This window comes from Meriones unguiculatus, chromosome 1, assembly GCF_030254825.1.
Source record: "Meriones unguiculatus strain TT.TT164.6M chromosome 1, Bangor_MerUng_6.1, whole genome shotgun sequence".
NCBI classification, from domain to species: Eukaryota; Metazoa; Chordata; class Mammalia; order Rodentia; family Muridae; genus Meriones; species Meriones unguiculatus.
The window spans coordinates 120,263,858-120,288,577 of record NC_083349.1 but is presented as its reverse complement, the minus strand read 5'-3'; positions in this window follow the sequence as shown (position 1 = coordinate 120,288,577).

Here is a 24,720-nt window from a genome sequence, read left to right as displayed (position 1 = left end):
CATGCAGGAGCAAATTGATACCCTATGGCAAATCGCTCAACTTGGCTGTCAATGAAAATATGCTGGACTTTGAGTCACTAGCATATAACATGAGATTTTTTCCTGTGCTGCAAATCTGTCTAAACAATTGTCTAGCTATATTTTAGGTAATTGGACTGGAGAATTCGATACTACGATGGAGCAGCTGAGAGTGGCCATTGTCATGGTAAATTCTACCAGAGTGGACGCAGGACTAGCCACAGGATTATCATCATGGATTGCTGCAGCCATGAATCATCTGAAGGAATGGGCGGGCATGGGAGCATTAGCAGGCCTTCTGGTGTTGGTCTCCTTGGTTTGCCTGTGGTGTATATGCAAGATCAGAGTCTCACAACAGCGTAATGCAGCCATGATCATTCAGGCCTTTACAGCCATTGAAGCAGGACATTCTCCCCAAGCATGGTTGGCTACCATCAAAAGCTAAAATGTTATGCTCAGGATGTGAGGCTAAGCACTGCACTCAGGGTCAGCCGCTTTGGACCCAGAGAAGAGCATGTCTGATTGCATGCGGGTTGATGCCCCAGGTCCCGCCTCTGAGAAAAAGGTATGGGTCGGGTCTGATGCTCTTTGGGTGGATGACACCTAAATGAACATCGGTACAAAGTCCCAATTTATTTCTAATATCAGAGATCAGACCTCTACTCTTGCCTGATGCATCTAAAACAAAAAGGGGGAACTGTAGAGAGCTGCGGAATGCTATGCCTTAAAGATGGAGCTGGTTTCTGCCTTCCACCTTCCCGATGGTGAGTGCTCTCTGTCACGAACAATTCCACATTTGGCTAAGGCTGAGGATCTGGCTTGCCTCCATGTATGTGGACCTATCTACATTGCCCACGTGGCACGCTGGGGTTGGCTACCCAGAGGCTATTTAAGCTGTGGGCTGGCTTTCCCCAGGGTCAGATGATTGTTCAAGGTTCCTGAATAAACTGCATTGAAAAAAAAAAAAAAAAAACAAAACAAAACAAAACAAAACTGTGGTCCTAAAGTTAATTGACCTGTTGCATGGTAAAGCATCTTCTGGGTACATGCCCAGGAGTGGTATAGGTGGGTCTTGAGGTAGAATTATTCTCAATTTTCTGAAAAGGTACCAGATTGGTTTCCAGAGGGATTGTACAATTTTGCACTCCCACCAGCAATGAAGGAATGTTCCCCTTTCTCCACATCCTCTCCAGCATGTTTTGTCACTTGAATTTCTGATTTTTGCCATTTTGACAGTTGTAAGATGGAACCTTAGAGTAGTTTTGATTTGCATTTCTGTGATGACTAAGGACATTGAGCCTTTCTTTAAGTGTTTCTTAGCCATTCAGGATTCGTCTATTGTGATTTCTCGGTTTAGTTCTGTACCCCATATTTTAATTGAATTATTTGATTTGTTAGTGTTCAATTTCTTGAGTTCTTTTTATATTTTGGATATTAGCTCTCTGTAGAGTTGGTGAAGATCTTTTTCCAACGTGTAGGCTGTAGTTTTGTTCTATTGACAGTGTTTATATTTTTATTCATTTATTTTTTTAAATTACAGAATTTTTCAGTTTCATGAGATCCCATCTGTTAATTGTTGATCTCAGAGCCTGTGCTGTTAGTGTTCTGTTCAGGAAGTTGTCTCCTATGCCAATGAGTTCTAGATTCCCCCCGCCCCTTGTCTTTAATGTTTAGAGTCTCTGGTTTAGTCAAAGTCTTTGATCCACTTGGACTTGAGTTTTGTGCAGGGTGATAAATACAGGTGTGTTTGCATTTTCTACATACAGACATCAAGTTACACCAGGAACATTTGTTGAAGATTCTCAACAACATTCATAGTGGAGTCATTGATAACACCAGAAGCTGGAATCAACCTAGATGTCCCTCAACTGAAGAGTGGATACAGAAATTGTGATACATTTACACAATGGAATACTACTTGGCTACTAAAAATAAGGAAATCATGAAAACTGCAAGCAAATGAATAGAACTATGAAAGATCATCCTGAGCAAGGTAACCCAGGCCCAGAAAGACATACATGGTATATACTTACTAATAAGCAGATATTAGACCTATAGTACACGATAATCGTACTATAATACACAGAACCAAAGAAGCTAAGTAACAAGGAGGGCACAAGTGAGGGTGCTGGAATGTCATTCAGAAAGACAGATGAAAGGGGAGGAGGTCCTCCCCAATCAGTGGACTTGGAAAGGGGCAGGGAGGAGAGGAGGGAGGGAGCATGGGATTGGAAAGGAATAAGGGAGCGGGATACAGCTGGGATACAGAGTTAATAAAATGTAACTAATAATAAAAAATTAAAAAACAGAATAGATAGCAGAAGTGGATGAAGAGAGAGAACTGGGGAGGAAATGGAATGGGAAGGAAAAAGGTGGGGATCAGATGGAGGAGAATGGAGATTGGAGATGAAAGGGCTGGAAACAAAAGAGAAACTGAAAGGGGGTGCTTCTCTTTGACAAGCTGGAAAACTATCACAGGGTAGGCTCCTGGGATGATATGGCTGTAACTCTAGCTGACTCCTAACAGGGGGGACATGGAGGCTGAAGTGACAAACTCCTACCAAGGCAGGACTAGTTGAAGGAAGGTAACAACAATCCACCCACAAAATTTTGATAAAAAATTTACCATATCTACAGGAAATACAGAGATAAAGAGGGAGCAGAGATTGAGGGAATATTTAACCAATGAGGCCGAACCTGAGACCCACACCATGGTGGAGAGCTAGCCCCTGACACTATTAATGATATTCTGCTATGCTTGCAGACTGGAGCCTAACATGACTGTACTCTTACTCTGGGAGGCTCCACTAAGCAGCAGATTGAGACAGATACTGGGACTTGCAAACAAGCATGGGGCAGAGCTCCAGGGGATTTATTGAAGTGTTGGGGGAAAGATGGGAGGATCTGGAGGGAACAGGAACCCCACAAGAAGACCAACAGAGACAATAACCTAGACCTACGGGGGTTTCTAGAGACAGAGACATCAATTAAGGAGCATGCATGGTCTGGACTTAGGCCATCTACACATAAGTTACCAATGGGCAGCTTGGTTTTCATGTGTGTCACCTTGGAAGTGGAAGAGAGGGGCTGTTTCTAACATGGACTCTATTGCCTGCTTTTGGCTCATTTCACTGTGGCAGGGCTGCCTGCCTGGCCTAAGTGGATGATATACTCAGTCCTGGTGTGACTTGATGTGCTAGGGAGGGTTGAAACAGGAGGGGGAGGTTCCGTTTTCTGGGAGGAAAGCGAGAGGGGAAGGAAAAAGGAGGGGTTGGGGGGACTGGAAGGAGAGAAGGGAGGATGCACCCTTGATATGAAAGGAAAATAAACTTCAAAAAAATTAAAAACATTAATTTACTTGACTATAATGATATTTTATTGTTTATTTCATAAGATACAGGCATAGCAGACCTTATAGAAGAAAAAACCATTTGGTCCTGAACACAAAACACAAATTATTTTGTGGTGCTCGATTAAACCCAAGACTTCATTAAGAAAATATGTTCCCATTCACACCTGTAGCTCTAAGAATTTTAACTGTTAATATTGTACTGTGCATACAATTTCATATATTCCACGGTGTTAAAAGTAATGAATATTTTAGGAAAAAACTATTCAGGAAAATATAATCATAACTAATATGATACATTGTATGTTTGCATGCATATATACTTATATGTGTGTGTGTTCTTATACATGTGTATAGAAAGACTCCAGTGGCAAAGCCTAAATGGAAATGAGAAGAAATGACCAGGAGAAGTTCTTCCATCAATTTAAAATAACTCTTCATAACAAAAATCCAGGAATTGTGCTCCCTAAACTGTCTTTTAGAAGCTTCTAGTTCATATCTAACACTGAGGCTTATAATCCAGTTTCAGTATTTCTTAAGCATAGTGAGAAAGAAGCGTCAAGTTTCATTCTTACTTATCTAGATATCCAGTTCCCCAATATTTGTGAAAGTTTCCATCTAAATCTCAGTTTACAATGGAGAGAAAAAAATTTCCTCCCAGAAATTGGAAATCCAGAAGGGTTCCAATTCTCCACTACTTTTGCAAAGTATGGGAAATTCTAGGCAGAGGAGTGAGGCAAGAGATGATAATAAACTTCGGCATATGTGAAATAATGAGTTAAAGCCATTTTCTGTTGACAGATAATTAAGAGAACTAATGATGGAACTTAGAAAAGATTCAAGGACCAAGAAAAAATATGCAAAAATTACTTAAGCTGCTGTTAAACACTAGAAACCAAGCAACCACACAAATAAATAAAGCATACAAATTAATTTATTGCTTTATGTTGTTTAAGAGCTTTTGTTGTCCCACGCATGACACAGGTGACCTTGTGTAGGGCGTGCCATGACACACATGAACTCACAACCTAAACACTGTTGTTGATGAGCTAAAGCTTCTATGCATTCATAGGCAAAGAATTATTTACTGATATTTTATGATATTAGAACAAAACTGAGATATAATAATTAAATGCCAAAAATGGGAAGATGAACTTTTAACTACTACTTAGAAAAGTATATTCCAAATAGTCACAACTGAAAATACTACCCTAAATAATCACTTTCTTTCTTTAAATTTACATATTTTTTATATTAAGTACAGTTTATTAACTTTGTATCCCAGCTGTAGCCACCTCTCTCCTTCCCTCCCAATCCTACCCTCCATCCCTTATATTCTTCCTGCCCTTCTCTAAGTCAACTGATAAGGGAGGTCCTCCTCCCCTTCCATCTGACCCTAGCTTATCAGGTCTCATCAGGACTGGTTGCAATGTCCTCCTCTGTGGCCTAGCAAGGCTGCTCCTCCCTCAGGGGTGGGGAGGAGGTCAAAGAGTTAGCCACTGAGTTCATGTCAGAGACAGTCCCTGTCCCTCTTACTGGGGAACCCACTTAGATACTGGGCTAGCATGGGCTAGGTCTGAGCAGGGGTTATAGGTTATATCCAAACATGGTCCTTATTTGGAGAATCAGTCTCAGAAAAGACCCCTGGGTGCAGATATACTTGGTCTTTGTGGAGTTCCTGTCCTCTCCAGGTCTTACTAACTCCCCCTTCTTTTATATGATTCCCTACACTCTGCCCATGGTTTGGTTATGAGTCTCAGCATCTGCTTTGATACACTGCTAAGCAGAGTTTTCAGAGGCCCTCTATGGTAGGTTCCTGTCCTGTTTGTTTTCTTTTACTTCCAAAGTCCATCCAATTTGACTTTCTAAGTGAGGATTGATCATCTTATCCTGGGTCCTTTTTCTTCTTTAGCTTCTTTAGTTATATAAATTTGTGTAGGTTTAGCCTATATTAAATGTCGAGTATCCACTTATAAGTGAGTATACACCATGTGTGTCTTTCTGCTTCTGGGATACCTCACTCAGGATGATCTTTTCTAGATCCCGCCATTTGCCTGAAGATTTCATGATTTCCTTGTTTTTAATTGCTGAGTAGTAATACATTCTGTAAATGTACCACAATTTCTGTATCCATTCCTCAGTTGAGGGACATCTGGGTTGTTTCCAGGTTCTGGCTATTACAAATAAAGCTGCTACAAACATGGTTAAACAAATGTCCTTGTTGTGTACTTGAGCATATTTTGGATATATGCCTAGGAGTGGCATAGCTGGATATTGAGGTAGCACTATTCCTAGTTGTCCAAGAAAAGGCCAGATTGATTTCCAAAGTGGTTGTACAAGTTAACATCCCTACCAGCAATGGAGGGTTCCCCTTTCTCCACAACCTTTCCTGCATGTGTTGTCACTTGAGATTTTGATCTTAGCCATTCTGAGGGGTATAAGCCATTCTGGGTTGTTTTGATTTGAATCTCCCTGTTGCCTAAGGACACTCAGCATTTCTTTAGGTGTTTCTCTGCCATTCTCTATTCCTCTACAGAGAATTCTTTGTTTAGATCCATAATCATGTTCTTAAAATTTAGAAAATATACATACAAGAGCCAGCAATACTACACCACAAAAACAGCAAACTATATAAAACAAAATCATTCTTTGAAGTCTAATAAAGCTGAAAAATTAATAAAGAAAATTTAAGAGTCATGATTAAACAGTACTATGAACTAGACTAGTCTATACATGTAAACACTTAAGGCCTTAAAAGAATGAATAGACATTATTATTTCTTTTAATTTTAATTTTTTCCTTTTTATTACTTTAATACAGTACTTATAACTGACATAGAGGAATAGTTTTTATCTCAGAATATTCATGTATCTATTAAAGCAAAGCATTGTGATGATACTTATGTCACTGAACTCAAGAAATAAAGTATAAATGTTTCTACAAATTTACAAGAAAAGATATTCAGAGAAATTTCTCTTTTGCAAAAAACTTCATTGAAAAGTAAAGCAAAGAATAAAATAATTCACATACTCAAAGTCCAGAAATTATTTTTTTAATCTTTCAAGAACTTCCATATCAAAACTGTCCTTCAATAATATCAACTCAAAATACCAACTCAATTCTTTTCAGACCTTGAAAAAAAGATTCTCAGCTTCATATGGAGAAACAAAAAACCTAGAATCTCCACAACAACCTGTACAACAACAAATCATCTGGAGGTATCTCCATCCCCGATCTCAAGCTGTACTACAGAACAATAGTAATAAAAGCTGCATGGTATTGGCATAGAAACAGAAAGGAGGATCAATGGAACTAAATAGAAGACCCAGAAATAAACCAACGTACCTATAAATACTCAATTTTTGACAAAGCAGCCAAAACCATTCAATGGAAAAAAGATAGCATCTTCAACAGATGGTGCTGGTCTAATTGGATGTCTACATGCACAAAAATGAAAAGAGATCCACATTTGTCACCCTGCACAAAACTAAAGTCTAAATGGATCAAAGACCTCAACATAAAACCAGATAAGCTAAATCTGTTAGAAGAAAAAGTGGGGAACAGCCTATAACTCATTGGCACAGGAGACAACTTTCTGAACAGAACTCCAACAGCACAGGCTTTAAGAGCAACAATCAATAAATGGGACCTCATGATACTGAAAAGCTTCTGTAAAGCAAAGGACACCGTCATCAAAACAAAGCGACCACCTACAGATTGGGAAAGAATCTTCACCAACCCTCTATCTGACAGAGGGCTAATATCCAGTATATATAAAGAACTAAAGAAGCTGAAAAGCAGCAAACCAAGTAATCCAATTAAAAAATGGGGAATGGAGCTAAACCAAGAATTCTCTGTAGAGGAATATAGAATGGCAGAGAAACACTTAAAGAAATGCTCAACCTCATTAGCCATTAGGGAAATGCAAATGAAAACGAACCTGAGATTTCACCTTACACCCATCAGAATTGCCAAGATGAAAAACTCAAATGACAACACATGTTGGAGATGTTGTGGAGAAAGGGGAACCCTCCTCCATTGCTGGTGGGAATGTACACTGGTACAACCACTTTGGAAGTCAATCTGGCACTTTCTCAGACAATTAGGAATAGTGCTTCCTCAAGACCCAGCTATACCACTGCTAGGCACATACCCAAAATTTGCTCAAGTACACAATAAGGACATTTGCTCAACCATGTTTGTAGCAGCTTTATTTGTAATAGCCAGAACCTGGAAACAACCCAGATGTCCATCAATGGAGGAATGTATACAGAAATTGTGGAATACTACTCAGCAATAAAAAAGGAGGAAATCTTGAAATTTGCAGGCAAATGGTGGGTTCTAGAAAAGATCATTCTGAGTGAAGTATCCCAGAAGGAGAAAGACAAACATGGAATATACTTGCTTATATAGACCTAAAAGATATGATAACCATAATGAAATCTATACACCTAAAGAAGATAATCAAGAAAGCGGACACTGGGTATGATGATCTATCCTCATTTAGAAAGACAAATGGGATATGCATTGAACTTATGACAGGAGTCTATCGCAGGAAGCATCTAGAAAGACTCTACCTAGCAGTGCTCCAAAGTAGATACTAAGACTCATAACCAAACCTTCGTCAGAGTGCAGGGAATCATATGAAAGAAGGGGAGTTTGATGTGGAAAGGATAGGAGCTCCACAAGGACCAAACCTATCTGGGCACAGGGTCTTTTCTGAGATGGACACTCAACCAAAGACCATGAGAGGATAAAACCTAGAACTTCTGCTCGGATGTGACCTGTGATAGCTCAGTAATCAATTGGTTTCCCATACTAAGGGGAACAAAGACTATTTCTATCAGGAACTCAATGACTGGCTCTTTGTCCTACCCACCTCCCAAGGGAGGAACAGTACTGTTAGGCCACAGAGGAGGACTTTGCAGCCAGTCCTGAAAATACCTGACAAAAGGGAGTCATATGAAAGGGGAGGAGGTCCTCCCCTATCAGTGGACTTGGAAAGGAGCAGGGAGGAGATGAGGGAAGGAGGGTGGGATTGGGGAGGGAATGAGGGATACAGCTGGGATACAGAATTAACAAAATGTAACTAATGAGAAAAATAAAATTAAAAAAATTAGTATAAAGATATAAGCAACTCATATTTTCTTAGCAAAATTGAGCAGGAAATTTATTATAATTTTATATTATATTTATACTTACTGATGTCTGTTCTGCCATATGTTTATTCAATGCAACATTTAGAATACTTATAAAAGAATTGAATGTTACAAAAAATAACGTAAACTAGGAGAAAATGTCTATATCTAATTATTCTAATGTCTTTCCAAACTATATACTTGCCAAAATATAAACAAATGAACATAAATTCATACTGAAATCCTACATTATGTGTTAGTGGCCATCTAAGATCTCTTTCATTGAGCACTAACATAGGTTAGTTATGTTCAATAGATGCATTTTCTATATCTTTCCTGCCTACTCTTTTTATTTTTACTCAGTAATAGCTTGGTAGAAAAACATCACATGTGTGTCATACTATCAAGGTTACTTTGGGGATGGAGAGATGGTTTGGTAGTTAAAAGCACTGGCTGCTCTTCCAAAGGTCCTGAGTTTAATTCCCAGCAACCAAATGGTGGCTTATAACCATCTATAAAGGTATTTGATGTCCTTTTCTGCCACCTATGTGTACATGCAGATGGAGTACTCCTACATTAGTCAAATAAATAAATAAAATAAATTTTAAAAATTACTATTTCCTGGCATTAAGTTATCACTAAGTCTTATGCCATATCTCAGAGTCCACATCTAAAGCTTTCATTACAGTTTTTAATAAGAGAAGATATTTCTTTTAAATATAATACAAAAATTGCAAATCCAAGCCCCAAATTTCTATGTGAAATTGCATAATCATGTGATTTGATAGCTGCCCCTGCTTCTTCCAGCTGGATAAAGGACTTTAAGGTCATTTCAATGTCATTTCTTGTTATTCTGCATGGGGTTTACTCACTGACTTACTCAGGAGACAAGACACAAGGGATGTTTCAGACAGTTTCACACATCTTCTTTCTGACTTTTACCTGCTCAGGGAACTGAAATAAATAATCTAGATTAAAACAAAACAACAAACAAACAGAAAAAGGAAAAGCAAGTTTAACTTACTGTGTCCTACAAGAACACAAAGGCAGATTTTTGCTCATTGTATGATACATAACACCCTTGTCAAATTCTTGGTGTGACTTAGATAAAGAGAGAAAGAAGGATGATGATGATGATGATGATGATGATAAAAAGATAGTGTGAAACTGGTAACTCAAAACGGAAGTAGACATAAAACCAAATGAGGCTCTAAGTTCACTATGCTCCCTGCTCCCTCAGCCTGCAGTGTTTTTCTCTCCTTTGCTTTTGGATCTGTACAGTGCTGTTTCCATTTGTGAGACAAGAAGAGGTGATATGAGTTCACTGCAAACTTATCTCATAAGGTCAGTGAGACCTGATTGCTGAATATTCCTAGACATATAAATATTAGTTCATCCCACAGCAAACTAAGGTCTGGAAGGCTTTTTAACTAGAGCAGATGACTAATAGCATTAATTTCCAGAAAATATTTAATAGTCATTCAGAGATAGTGGTCTCTCAGCTATTGACTAAATTAAGATGTTCAATCAATGCATAACAGAGTATTTCTATGTTTTTAATTTAATTAACTTTTAAGAAGGTCTTTAGCTATTAGTTGGAGACTTTCCTTCTTTCTCACAGTGGAAGCACTAAATTTCCTTCTTAGTGATGCTTTGTGTAGTTTATCAAGAATTGCCATGGAAAAGCAGGTAAATGAAAAGGGCTGTAATACTGAGTAAAACAAAATCCACTCTGACAGAAATATTATTTGCAAAGAAACCTTTTTCTGGCATTAAGGGGATGGCTCAGATAATAAGTGCCTACCATATAGGCATGAGGACCTGAGTTTGAATCTCAGTCACCACTTAAAAAGATAGCATGAAAAGATCCAAGATGGTGGCTACCAGTGCACCATATCTGAGGGGCAGGGGATATGAAACTCCGAAAGGTAAGTGGAGGTACATCTGAACCAAAAACAACAACACTGAGTCTTCCCGGGAGAGAGGGGACAAACCCTGAACTAAGACCACGGACTTCTCCAAGGACTTCTGGGGACTCAGTTCCCAGGCACTTCCCTTTAATGGGGGGGAGGCAGCAGCTGAGGCAGTCAAAGAGGCCTGCGGTCATGCAGCACCTAGCACAGAGCACAGTGCTGGCTGCTCCTAGCACGGAAACCCCTGCTTGAGATTTGAGACATAGAATACTCAATCTCCTGGCATTTCCCCATGATAGGCCTCCCTTCTCCCCCCTTGACAGAGGTGGAGGTGGCCCACAGCATCCACCACAGCGCAATGCCTGGTCTGCAGTGCCCACAGCTCCTAGCACAGGGCGCAGTAGCAGTGGCTCTACCAGGCCAACCAGGCCCCTGGCTCCTCAGTGCCTTCCAGAAGGCATCTGTGCCAGCAGCCTCCTACTTCTGCCCTGTGGCTGGACTCCCAGCGGACCACATCATCAGCCCCCATGTTCTGCAGCAACATAGGGATTCTTGGGACAGCATTATCATAATTGAATCCCCAGCTCTGCAGGTCTACCCATGAAGTCGAGGCAAACAACTCCTAGGGTCCAGACAGAACCTGAATACCAGAATGACAGTATGACAGGACTGTAGACCATTGAAATATTTAGGAAATCAGAGCAGGCACATTGCACTGGCAAACTGCACCTGAAAACAATGTGGGCATCTGCACCCTCTACTGCGCCTGCATCCCTCACACAAATTTCAAGCATCTATACTCTTTAGTACTCTCTCCTTCAAGACACACTTCCACGCACATGCACATACTTGCTCCCCCACAACTGCGATTCTGTGCCAGCGGCTCTTACTCACTTAGGTACAGCTGAAACACCAATCACACTCTCAAACCAGTGGACCTCTCTCATCTTCCTGAAGAGTACTCCAGACACCAAAGATATACTTGCTGAAATTGATACTTCTCTCAAAGAAAAAGTAAAAGAGGAAAGGTCCCAATCACAAAACATCTAAGAAATCAAGTACCCCATGAAAAGATGAAATCTAAGAATAATAGGAATAGATGAAAAAGAAGATTCCAGGATCCAAGGTCCAGAAAATATTTAAGAAAATCATAGAAGAAAGTTTTCCCAATGTAAAGAAAGAAATGTCCATAAACATACAAGAGGACTACAGAACACCAAATAGACTAGACCAGAAAAAAAACTCTTCATGTCACATCATAGTCAAAACACTAAATCCACAGAACAAAGAAAAAAAAAATATTAAAGGGAGCAAGGCAAAAAAGGCCAAATAACAGATAAAGGTAGACCTATTAGAATCACACCAGACTTCTCAACAGAAACTACTACGAAGTCCAAAAGGGCCGAGGCAGATGTCATACAGACCTTAAGGAACCACATACCAACCCAGACTACTCTATCCAGCAAAGCTTTCAATCAACATAGATGAAGAAAAGAAAATATTCCCTGACAAAAATAAATTTAAACAATGTCTACACAGCAACCCAACCCTACAGAAGGCACTAGAAGGAAAACTCCCAATCCAACAAAAACAACTACACCCAAGAAAACATAGGATACAGATAAATTTTACAACAAAAATTAAAGGAAAACAACCAATGAATCACAGTAACACCACCAACTCCTCAATAAAAGGAACTAACATTCATTGGTCACTATTATCTATCAACATCAATGGACTCACCTCTCCAATAAAAAGGCTCAAACTAACAGTATAGTTGCGGAAACATGATCCAATGTTCTGCTGCATCCAAGAGCAACACCTGTGCAACAGAGAGAAACACTACCTCAGTAAAGGGCTGGAAAAATGTTTTACAAGTAAATGGACTAAGAAAACAAGCTGGGGTAGCTATTCTAATATTTAATAAAATAGACTTTCAACCAAAATTAATCAAAAAAGATGAGGAGGGGCACTTCATTCTCATCAAAGGAAAAAGCAACCAGGAGGACATAACAATTCTGAACATCTATGCCCCAAATAAAAGAGTGCCTTCAAATGTAAATAAAACATTATTTTTTTAATTTTAATTTTTTTAATATTATTTACAGTTTGTTAACTTTGTATCTATCCCTGCTGTATCCCCCTCCCTCATTCCCTCCCAATCCCACCCTCCATCCATCATGTCCTCCCTGCCCCTTTCCAAGTCCACTGATTGGGGAGGACCTCCTCCCCTTTCATCTGACCCTGGTTTATTAGGTGTCTTCAGGAATGGCTGCAAAGTCCTCCTCTGGACCTACCTGGTCTGCTACTCCCTTAGGGGTGGAGGGGGAGGTCAAAGAGCCTGCCATTGAGTTCATGTCAGAAACAGTCCCTGTTCCTCTTATTAGGGACATACTGAGCTACCATGGGCTACATCCGAGCAGAGGTTCTAGGTCATATCCATACATGGTCCTTGGTTGGAGAAACAGTCTCATAAAAGACTCCTGTGCCCAGATATATTTGGTCCTTGTGGAGCTCCTTTCCTCTCCCGGTCATATTAACTCCTCCTACTTCCTTATGATTTCCTGCACTCTGCCCAAGGTTTTGTTATGAGTTTCAATATCTGCTTTGATATACTCCTAGGTAGAGTCTTTCAGAGGCCCTTTGTGGTAGGTTCCTGTCCTGTTACTTGTTTTCTCCTACATCCAATGTCCATCCCTTTTGTCTTTCTAAGTGAGGATTTATCATCTTCCCCAGGGTCCTCATTCATGTTTATCTTCTTTAGGTATATAGATTTCAGAATGTTTATCCTATCTTATAGGTCTATATTAGTGAGTATTGGGAATGCAAACTTGTACAACCACTTTGGAAATCAATCTGGCACTTTCTCAGACAATTAGGAATATCGCTTCCTCAAGATCCAGCTATACCACTCCTAGGCATATATCCAAAAGATGCTCAAGTACACACCAATGATAATTGCTCAACCATGTTTGTAGCAGCTTTATTTGTAATAGCCAGAACCTGGAAACAACCCATATGTCCCTCAGTTGAGGAATGGATACAGAAATTGTGGTAATTATACACAATGGAATACTAGTCGGCAATTAAAAATAAGGAAATTATGAAGAAATTTGCAGGCAAATGGTGGGACCTAGAAACGATCATCCTAAGTGAGGTATATCAAAATCAGAAAGACACATAAATGAAACATTATTAAGGCTTAAATAGCACATTGACCCCAACACCTTAATAGTGGGAGACTTCAACACTCCACTCTCACCAAGAGACAGAACATCTAGGCAGAAGCTAAATAGGGAATAAAGGTATTTACAGGGGTTCTAAATCAACTGGACCTAAGAGATGTCTACAGAACTTTTCACCCAAAAGAGTACATATCGTTTTTAGCACCTCATGGAACCTTCTCCAAAACAGACCATATAGTTGGTCACAAAGCAAGCCTCATCAAATACAAGAAGATTGACACAATCCCTTATACTCTATCTGACCACCATGGACTAAAGCTGGACCTCAACAACAAGGGAAATAGCAAAAATCCTACATGCACATGGAAACAGAACAACTCCCTACTCAATGACAGCTGGGTTAGGGAAGAAATAAAGAAAAAAATTAAAGACTTCCTAGAATACAATGAAAATGAAGGCACAACATAACCAAGCTTATGGGACACAGTGAAAGCAGTACTAAGAGGAAAATTTATATAGCTCATATTTCAAGAAGAAATTTGAAACATCTCTTATGAGCAACTTAATGGCCCACCTGAAAGTCCTAGAAAGAAAAAAAGCAGACACACTCAAGAGGAGTAGATGGCTGGAAATAATCAAACTCAGGGCTGAAATCAATCAATTAAAATCAAATAAAACTATTAAAAGAATCAATGAAAACAAGATCTGGTTCTTTGAGAAAATCAACAGCATAGACAAACCCTTAGTCAAACTACCGAAAAGGCAGAGAAAAACTATCCAAATAAGCAAAGTCAGAAATGAAAGGGGAGATATAACAACAGACACTGAGGAAATCCAAACAACCATTAGGTCTTACTACAAAAGCCAGTATGCCACAAAATTTGAAAATCTAAATGAAATGGACAATTTTCTTGATAGATTCCATTTATCAAAATTTAATCAAGATCAGGGAAAAAGATTGAACAGTCCTATATCCCCCCAAGGAAATAGAAGCAGTCATCACAAGTCTCCCTTCCAATAAAAGCCCAGGGCCAGATGGTTTCAGTGAAGAATTCTACCTGACCTTCAAAGAAATGCTAACTCCAATTCTCTCCAAACTATTCCACAAAATAGGAACAGAAGGAACATAACCAAACTCATTCTATGAAGCCACAGTCATCTTGATACCTAAACCACACAAAGACCCAACAAAAAAGAGAACTGCAGGCCTATCTCTCTTATGAATATTGATGCAAAAACACTCAATTATATACTGGCAAACCAAATCAAATAATATATAAAAGATATCATCCACTATGACCAAGTAGGCTTCATTCCAGGCACGCAGGGATTTCAATATACAGAAATCCACCAATGTAATCCATGATATAAACAAAATGAAGGAGAAAACACAAATGATCATCTCCTTAGATGCCAAAAAGCATTTGACAAAATCCAACACCCATTCCTGTTAAAAGTCTTGGAAAGATTAGGCATACCATGCAAATACATAAACATGGTACAATATACAGCCAGCCTATAGCAAACCTCACACTAAATGGAGAGAAACTTAAATCAGTCCCACTGAAATCAGGAACAAGGCAAGGCTGCTCACTCTCTCCATATCTCTTCAACATAGTACTTGAAGTCCTAGCTAGAGTAGTAAGACAAATAAAGGGGAACAAGGGGATACAAATCAAAAAGAAAGAAGTCAAAGTATCACTAGTTGGAGATGATGTAATAGTCTACATGAGCGACCCCAAAACTTCATCCAGAAAACTCCTTCATCTGATAAATACCTTCAGCAGAGTGCCTGGATACAAAAATTAACTCAAAAAATTCAGAAGCCCTCCTATATGCCAAAGACAAAAGGGCTGAGAAAGAAATAAGGGAAACAACATACTTCACAATAGCCATAAATAACATAAAGTACATTTATTTGATTCTAACCAAGCAAGTGAAAGACCTGTTCAAAAAAAAAAAACAAAAAAAAAAAACAAACAAACAAAAAAAAAACTTCAAGTCTCTAAAGAAAGAAAAAGAAGAAGGTATCAGAAGATGGAAAGATCTCCCATACTCATGGATTGGTAGGATTAGCATAGAGAAAATGGCCATCCTGCCAAAAGCAATCTACATATTCAATGCAATTCCCACCAAACTACCAACACAATTCTTTATAGACCGTGAAAGAAAATTCTCAACTTCATATGGAAAAACAAACAAAAAAACAAGAAACTCCAAAATGATCTTATACAACAACAGATTGTCTACAGGGACCTCCATCCCTGATATCAAGCTGTACTAGAGAGCAATAGCAATAAAAACCTCAAGGTACTAGTACTGGCCTAGAAACAGAATGGTATATCAAAGGAATTGAATTGAAGACCCAGAAATAAACTCACACACCTAAGGATACTTGAATTTGACAAAGAAGCCAAAATCATAAAATGGAAAAAAAGATAGCATCTTCAACAAATGGTATTGGTCTAAGTGGATTTGTACATGTAGAAACTGCAAATAGATCCATATTTATCACCCTGCACAATACTGAAGTCCAAGGGGATCAAAGACCTCAACATAAAACCAACACACTATATCAGTTACAAAAAAAGTGAGGAAGAGCCTAGAACTCATTGGCACAGGAGACAACCTCCTGAACAGAACACCAACAGCACAGGCTCTAAGAGCAACAATCAATAAATGAGACCTCGTGAAACTAAAGAGCTTCTGTAAATCAAAGGACACTGTTGTCAGAACAAAACAATAGCCTACAGACTGGGAAAGGATCTTCACCAACCCTCTATCTGGCAGAGGGCTAATATCCAGTATATATAAAGAATTCAGGAAGTTGAAAAGCAACAAATCAAGTAATCCACTTAAAAAAATGGGGTACAGAGGTAAACAGAGAATTCTCTGTAGAGGAATATATAATAACAGAGAAACACTTAAAGAAATGTTCAACGTCCTTGGTCATCAGGAAGACTCAAATCAAAACAACCCTGAGATTTCACCCTTACACTCCTCAGAATGGCTAAGACCAAAAACTGAAGTGGCAATACATGTTGGAGAGGTTGTGGAGAAAGGGGAATCCTCCATTGCTGCGGGAATGTTAACTTGTACAACCACTTTGGAAATCAATCTGGCACTTTCTCAGATAATTAGGAATCGTGCTTCCTCAAGATACAGCTATGCCACTCCTAGGCATATATCCAAAAGCTCCTCAAGTACACAACAAGGACATTTGTTCAACCATATTTGTAGCAGCTTTGTTTGAAATATCCAGAACCTGGAAACAACCCAGATGTCCCTCAACTGAGAAATGGATACAGAAATGGTGGTACCTTTACACAATGTATTACTACTCCGCAATTAAAAACAAGAGAATCATGAGATTTGCAGGCAAATGGTGGGAACTAGAAATGATAATCCTGAGTGAGGTATCCCTGAAAAAGAAAGACATACATGGTACATACTCACTTATAAGTGGATACTAGACATATAATAAAGGATAAACCTACAGAAATCTGTACACCTAAAGAAGGTGCGCTAGAAGGAGGACCAGGGTAAGATGATCAGTCCTCATTCAGGAAGGCAAAGGAGATGGACACTATAAGAAGGAGAAAACAGGAAACAGGACAGGAGCCTACCACAGAGGGCCTCTGAAAGACTCTACCTAACAGGGTATCAAATCATATGCTGAGATTCATAGCCAAACTTTTTGTAGAGTGCAGGAAATCTTATGAAAGAACAGGGAAATAGAAAGACCTAGAGGGAAAAAGGGCCCCACAATGAGAGCAATAGACCCAAAAAAATCTGGGCTGAAGATTCTTTTCTGAGACTGATTCTCCAACCAAGGACCATGCATGGATACAACCTAGAACCCCTGCTCAGACCTAGCCCATGGTAGCCCAGTATCCAAGTGGGTACCCTAATAAAGGGAACAAGGACTGTCTCTGACACAAACTCAGTGGCTAGCTCTTTGACCATCTCCCCTGGATTATGGAGCAGCCTTGCCAGGCCACAAAGGAGGACAAAGCAGCCAGTACTAATGAGAACGGATAAGCTAGGGTCAGAGGGAAGGGGAGGACGACCTCCCCTATTTTTAGACTGGGAGAGTGAAATAGGTGGAGATGAGAGAGGAAGGGTTGGATTGGGAGGGGATAGGGGAAGGGATCTACAGCTGGGATACAAAGTGAATAAAGTGTAATTATTATAAAATATAAAAATTTTAATAAAAAACCCTGATGGCATGAGGATACATGTCTTGTAAACCAAAGTTGAGTGTCAGGTGCAAAAGAGGTAGGTCTCTGGAGCTTCTTGACTATCCAGTCCAAAAAATAAGTGAAGGATTATATCTCAATAAATACAGTGTGGATAATAGAAGGCATTCAACATCCACATCCCCCTATATTCTTCCCATACACGTGTGAGATGTTAATACACTATACATGAGAAAGAGAGATTATATATGGTTTCATATAGCTATAAACAAACATTAAAAAGAGGGTACTATATAGGAGGCAAGTATCCGTACTTAGTATATAGGGGACACAGCTAGTAAATGTTATTTTTGTGTGATCAAGATAAGACTTATTATCTTAAAAAAATTGATTCATGCCTTTCTATATGTGCATGAATGTGAGATCATCTACTGATAACAGTGTCTAAATAGAAAAGTGACTCTCCATTGATGAGAAACTATAAATTTTAAGAACTGCTCAGGCAGAGGAAGAGCCTCTGACGCTGTACCCTTCCTCTGTCCTAGAGTTTTTAACAGGTTAAATTTTTTACAGCTCTTACACACCTGCTTTGAGCTCATGGGTGTAGCCTTCATGTTGTGTCCAGAGGATAGCATTTCAAAATGTTCCTCTCATCCTCCTATTCTTATAAGATAATCTCTGACCTTGATGCATATGGCCCCTCTAAAGCTAAGCACTCACTGTTACTTTCTCTCAGTGTTCTGAACAATTGCTATCCTCTTTATTAACCACTACCCACTTCAATAAAAAGCATCTCCTATCAAACTTGAGTGGCAGCCCAACTGGGCCATGGCATATTATGAATTTGGCTGGAATAAAGAACAATTGGATACTAAAGGTGAAGAAAGCAGAGCCTGTGGAAATAGCAGAGACTTCTCTCCTCTGTCAGCTGATTGGCTGGTCAGCTAACGCAATAAACACTAATTGAGGATTGATTTGGGAGATAAATATTATATATATCACATTATAGGGGAGACGGCCCCTGCTTTCACAACTGCTATTTCATGGAGGTACAGAATATATGAAATGATGCTGGTGAAGTAACCAGAAGTACCAATACAAAGGGAGAACATGTTACAGGTGATGGGCTAGCAAGCCTTCTCCCAGAGTGGTAATCATTTAGATAATTGTCTATCCTGCATGTAAAAATAAAGCAAATTTTGGAAATCAACTGAAATCACTTTTTACCAAACATGATCTTCCCAAGGCCTGGCTCTTTTACCCCCTGCCTCTTGCCCATATTAAAAGTGCATTTCATTTGTCCCAAATGAACTCATCTCATTTTCCCCAATTTCTCTGAAGTACTTTCAGTCATTCCACTTCAGAGCCTTCTGCGCACTCATTTGCTGCTGGCATCAGATTCACCTTCAATCCTGAGTGACAGATTTTCGAAAGAACCCAATTAGAACCCAGCTAATGAGCCCTCCATGGGCTCCCCGAATAGCCAGACGACTGTTTATTTTCATCTCTTGAATTAAGAAAGAGACAGTAAGTCAAGGAAGAGGTGGGAATAAAGACCCACTAATTGAATCACTAAAACACCTGTGTTCCTCATCCTATATTTATTTACACACTTTAATCCAATGCTGTTTAATAGGTGCAAAGTGCTTTAAACATCCTAATTATGTGTTAAAGAAAAAAGACTGGATAAAGAGTAAAAATTAACAGGAGTGAGAAAAAATAAAACCCAAGGAACAAAGGAATTGTAATCCTTTCTACACTGACATGCTTGCATGTGAAGGTGACATTAAGATAATCTTTTAAAAATTGTGTTCATTATGATCCAGGAGTATAATCTGATATGTTCTTTGGGGATATTTGTGCAGGTTTATACATCTCTATGAAAGTGTCACTCAAGGAGTTGAACACTCCAACTTGGCATTTATCAGTAGTAAAGAAAACTCCTGTGTGTGCATGTATATGTTTGTGTGTGTGTTTGTGCATGTATACAAATGTGTAACATTTTTAAAAACCTTATGTTTTTATAGTTCCCAAGAAACAGTTGTTAGTGGCTACATTTGATGTTAGAAAAGTGACTTTTCCTGGCAGGCCACTGGGACTCTGGGTGACGATCGCTTTATTTTAATTGTTTCTAAATGTGCAGTGGCTGCAGGAATTTCTAATGATGTGAATATTTAATAACCATGATTACTGTATAACCTTCTGCCTTTTATCCTTATCACAAATGCAGACAGCAGCTGTCTTTTTTCGCAAGAGATCTCCTATTATGGGTAAGCAAGTAATCTGGTGTGAGCAATGTGAACACTGAAATACTAATACCAGTGGCAATGCTAGACCATGGGAGCATCCAGAATTGACCTCTGTGTCAAGGAGAATATCAACATTTGACACTCCGAGGTAAACTTAGTAGACCTGAGCTTTCTAACTCTCCCTGAAAGAGAATTCACATTGTACTTATTGAGACTATAGGAAGTGATGAGCACAAGACTACTATCTTGTTTCCTGTAGTACCATTGAATCAGTTGTTAGCATATTTCTACCCTCTTGGAGTTTAGTGGATTTACAGCTTTGCCATCAGTGCCTTCAGCTTCTAAACTTTGTCTCTTCCAGAAATTGCTATTGTTAACACGTTGGGGCTCTGGTTCAATTTTACCAAGGAGGTAAATGCATAATAAGGTATTTTTTTAACATTTCTTTAGCCTCTTTCTGTGTGTCTCTCAATGATGTCATAATCATGTAGACAGGAGTTGTGACATGTATGAATATAATATTTTTGAACGTTTATTGTATTATTTTCAATAACTCTCTATATGAATAATGTATTTACATCATTTCCTTCTCCAAATTCATTCTGCCCTTCTTCCAATTTATTCTGTGTCTCTCCTGTGCCCTATGAAATCTCAACTTTATGAGATGGTAGATTATCCCTCTCTTAGCAGCTATTAATTGCATGCAGTGCTTCATGGGTGAGGCCTTGTGAAAATTCCACACCCACATGGGCATATCAATTGGCAATTTTTCGGCCAACCATGTTGTTGTGATTTCATGGGTGCAGCTTCTTGCTATATAGAGATGACACAATATGGCATGGTCTACTGGCTCTCATAATTTTCCCATGTCCTTCTTGGCAATGTTATTTTACATAATATAAACAACAAGTGATTTTGACAGTCCATCATAAACAATATGGCATCATGGTGGGGGGGTGCAGATCTTGACAGCTGGTACTACTGGCACTTCATATAGAGGCAAGAGAGAAAGGAATCTTGTGCCCAGCTTAATTTGCTTTCTCTGTTTCTCCTTTTAATTCAGCTTGGGGCATGCTATTGAGGAGGAATCTTTTCACTTCAGTTAAATTGTTAGGGAACCAAACACTCAATTTTCCATGCCCCAAATGTTTCTCCTTACGCGATTGTGGATCAAACAAAGACTCATGATGAGCTCAAGTTGTTCATGTTTCCTGTGCAGAGGTACATATAAGTCAGGAACTTAAATTTCTTGTGTAAACAGATTAATCTTCAAGTAGTAAAAATTATTCATTTTAATTATTCTTTAAAAAGCAATGAACAGTAAAATGGAAGAAAGGCTGAGAGTATTTCTTCCTATGGTAAAATCTTATTGAGATAAAATACTCATACAAATAAATGGAGAATGTGCTTTGCACAATATAGGCAGCTTTATCAAAAGCTTTTACCTCATAGATAATATATCCCTGTTCTCTTTGAAGGCTTTTCCTCCTGGGGAATTCTAGTCTTCAAAATTCAGCATCCTGAATTTCTCTTTCCTTTCACACCAAACATCAAGCATGTTTCAACCATCTCCTCTTTGGGGGCATAAAGAAGATATCAAAAGAAACAAGAAGTTTGTGTTGGGGTGTTTTAAGATTACCTCCAGGAATATGGGACCTACACCAGAGTCCAGGCCTTCAGGCACTGAGGCATCTGAGACACCTTATATTAACAAAATTAATTTGCTATCATAGAATTAAATTTTTTAACCTCTCTCATTTCTTTTATTTTCTGGTTTTTGTTTTATTAAGACAGAATCAAGCAAATTCTGAAGTGGCATTGTCTTTCCAGCCTTTGACTCAAGAACAATCTCAATTTAAATGTATCTGGGACAGAGCTGTACAATCCCCCAGCCTTACTGCAGATGGCTATTGAGAGAAAGAGGTCAGATGCCACCACCTACTGAGTGAGCGCCTTGTGAGAGCCACCTTGTTCCATTTCTGGTACTCCTGGAAGTTAATTCAATGATGCAAGCAAAATAATTGGAGCCAATAGCAAAAGGGCCCCAACTGCAGGTTATGACCAGAAGGGCTCAAACTTTCAGGCCCCTGCTTCTACATCTGAATTTTTCATTTTGCTTTATTCTAAGGCCAGAGTGACACTCGTTCCATTATTGAATAGTTGATCAAAGTAGATAATAGCTTATACGATCAGATTCACATTTCCTGAATGCATATATGAAGTCTGAGAATATTTATCTACTATAAATTTATTATATAACAGTCTCTAGCCCATGTTAAATGTCCCATTATTCTTTGTTTGTTTTGCTTTTAAACAATAACTGTTGTTCTCTTCTCAGGTTGCTGTGAAAATTAAATGAGATGATGGGTGTGTCACCAGGAATGAGTGTGCTCAGCAGGTAAACATGGCCTGTTCATGGTGGCATCAATGTGTTCATTGATTCCACATGAATCCAGCTCCCATTCTTGCAATAGGATTGTGATGTTCAACTTTCCTGTACAGCCAGACGTCTGTCTAACTTTGGAAGTCTACTCAATAGCTCGTCAACCCCAGGTAATAGATCTTGTTCCAGGAATAAATGGCTTTTCCCAAAGCCACATGCTATAGCTAGCAGATCACGTTAACCCATATCCTAGCTTCCAGGTATACTATGAGCACCAGAGACCAGAAAATCATCTGCTCTGTTAAAATAAATACTGGAAAGAGAAAAAGAAAAACAGGGCAAATGTTTCATATTCCCTTAAATCCAGTGTCAAAGTAGAATGACATTTTTTTCTGTCCTCTTTCTCTGAAACATGACTGAGCAAGAAAAGCCACCCAGCTGAGCTATGTGAACAATCCCCATTAAGTTCTGCTGACAGTGTCCACATCTGTTAGCTCGTTAGAGACAAAGTTGAATGCTACTTGGAATCAATGTTGAGCAAATTTTTGGATACAACCTACGATCCTCCTGGATGAGTTGCTCATTTATCTTTGCCAATCTTTACTAATTTTGGCTCAGTGAACAAGGATATAGTATCTAAGCTGACAGCCAGGAAATTCCCAGGAAAATTATTCTAGCATCCCAGCTGCCTGTCTGAAGGCTTGGCGAGTTGGAAATGACTGGCTGTAGGCCCATCTTGCAGCGCCCAGCTGTGCTGGGTGTACAGATAGACCACAGATGGGGAGAGCCAGACCAGGAGAGCAGAGGTTCCAAGACCTCACTGGTAGGAGTTCACAAGGTGAGTGAGGCTTAGCTGCCAACACCTTTGTAGTATGTTGATGACCATTGGATTCCATCATTCTGTGCATGCATTAGATAAATATAGGTGAGGCATGGCTACTTCAGAGTGCAAAATGTCCCATCCCCTAATGTCAAGGAAAGATGAGAGGGAGATGGTTGGTAGATTCCTGTCTTTGCATCTTCTCTCTCTTCTTTCCTGTTTTATACTTCAACTCTGAATGCTGTCCTTATTCTCTCCCCTTCTATGAAGTAGATATCCTCATTGTGATTATGTAGAATAATTAGGTAAACACAGCATGATAGCTCTATGTCCTACATTTGGGGTCTTAAAGTAGTCATAAGAAACACTGTGGACAAATAGGTCAAAAACAAAACAGGAAAGCTGTACACTGACGGATACATGTGCTATAATCTAGTCTCTTGTTCTTTCAGAAAACAATACAGATACTAGGATTAGAGGAAAGAGATAGATATTAAGATTAAATAGAATTGATGGTATTGTTGGACAGATGTGTTTAGAATCCACATTTTGAAATAAAAGTTATCACTATCAGTGTTCATTTCATCAATCATAAAATTGAAATAAGCAGAGTACTTTATGATTGTTTTACGTGTTAATTAAATTGCACATTGCCTACTGTAGGTGGGATGACTGAGCCTCTAAAAACACATTTGTTGAATTCTTAATCCTGTTACGATAGATATTTAGATATGGTGTCTTTAAAAAAGTAGAGCCCTATTGCCTTATTTCTATGCCCTTGTAAGAAAGCTCCACATATTTTTATTCCTCTTTTCCAGGCAATGTGAGGTCCTAAGTCTGCAAACCAGAAGAAATCACACCAGTATCTGGCTGTGTTGGCATTCAAACATCAGGCTTTCAGGTTCTGTAACAGAACCTGTTATCTATTCTGTAATAGATATTCAGAATTAAATATCTATTTTGTAAGCCATCCAATCTGTGACAACTTGTTACAGCACTACAAGTTTTAGTACCTAACACTCATTTAAAATTTAATGTCAGAGAAACTAGGGGTGTAACTTGGTTCATAGAGTACTTGCCTAAATTCCAAACAGCACCACATCTTACCTCCAGAACTTTGTAAACTGAACATGGTGAAATACATCTTTATACCCTTAAGTCAGGACACAAAGAATCAGAAGTGCAAAGTCACCTTTGGGTGTATGAGATGCTTTCTCAAACAAAGGAGTAAGTTAACATGTACAAATTAAAACAAATGCTCTTTCTCACCTTAAGAATCTAATTTTGAGTCAACTGCTACTGTTTATTTTAATTCAAAACTATTTCTTCCCTTTATTGGTAGACTTATTCTGTGTGCATTGGTATGTGCACATGTTCTCACATGTGGCAGTATACATGTGGAAGTCAGAGGACAACTTGCAAGAGCTGGTTCTTTCTACTGAGTGGGGCCTGGGGATCAAAATCAG